Source organism: Geospiza fortis, unplaced genomic scaffold, assembly GCF_000277835.1.
Source record: "Geospiza fortis unplaced genomic scaffold, GeoFor_1.0 scaffold130, whole genome shotgun sequence".
In the NCBI taxonomy this organism is placed as follows: Eukaryota; Metazoa; Chordata; class Aves; order Passeriformes; family Thraupidae; genus Geospiza; species Geospiza fortis.
The window spans coordinates 15,094,247-15,095,572 of record NW_005054300.1 but is presented as its reverse complement, the minus strand read 5'-3'; positions in this window follow the sequence as shown (position 1 = coordinate 15,095,572).

The following is a 1,326-nucleotide window of genomic DNA, read 5'->3' as shown; positions in this document are numbered from 1 at the left end:
CTTCTGAACCACAGTGGTTGCTGCTGTTAAGTGTAAAAACTGCTGTTCCTGATGGGTTCTGGTACAGCTCATGTGGAAAATTGTAACTATAATTAGCAGGAAACTAGGAAAATGTGTTAATACCTGCAGTTAGATCAGAAATATTCCTAGAAAGTCGTTAGCTGAGATGTTTTTTATAAGATGTAAGTTGTGCTACTGGGACAAGAGACAGAAATTACATCAATTACTTTTGATTACAGATTACATCAGTTCCTTTTGTGTGTCTTTTCCTAGAAGAGAGGTGACAACATCTACAAAGAGCAGACAGGTAGTGCAAGGAGGTCTGCAAAGGAAAGCTGTTCGATGTATTCTGTGTTCCTGTTGATCGTAGCCCTGTGATGGCAGACATTCATTGCAAACTGTCTTAATTTTAATGTTGGTTTCAGAACCAGATAGGCACCCGCATGTCCTTTTTCACCCGTTCCTCTGCACTTTCTCACTGTAGCTTTTAGGATCCACAGAAAGCTGGGGTACCCCTCCAGATTTCATACCAAGTTCTTCTCCGTGATAGAGGTGTTTTGTCAGGTGGAGACAGTGTTGGCCTGAAATGAAGCTGTTGCGAAAGCAGCAGTTACCTGGATTATTAACCACAGGCATATTTTTCTCCTTTTTGTGAAGGTGTAGGTTGGTTGCTTAATCTTTTGATACATACGACAGTTTTCTCAGTGGGCATCCCTTTTATATGTTAAATTATATTGATTTTTAGAAGCAAAATAAAGAAAATTAACTGCCAAGAAATGCAAAAACAATAGTGAAATTGTGCTGGGTAAACGTCACGAGTCCCAGAAAATGCCAGAATTAGTTGTGAGACTTTGAAGTTACTTTTCTTGATTTATGATTCCAGGGTTCATTGGTTTCTGGGAATTTATTAGTGTGGTGTGATTCATCCTGATGTGTCACAGGGAGGGGATTTTTTTGGCTCAGGTTGATTGACAGCATCCCCATGGTAAATTGCTGATGGTGTTCGGAGTGATGAGGATGGCTCTGGCCATGTCATGGTGCAGGCTTGAAGCAGGGACAGTGTGTGACATTTCTTTAGGGCACAGTGGGTAGGGGATCTCTTTCATGGGAAGGAAGGACACACCTCACCCCTTACTCTGCCCTGATCCCTGCACTTTTCCAAATCAGTGATGCTAAAATATCTGCTGTATGTGTAGGTACCTTGACAAGCCCACAAAGTAACTTGCTCCCTTTCCTGTATGCCATTCTTCCAGATTTTCCACTCATGCAAATATTTTCCAGTTATATCAGAGACTTTCTTTAAACTTTTATTTTTCAAAAGATCCA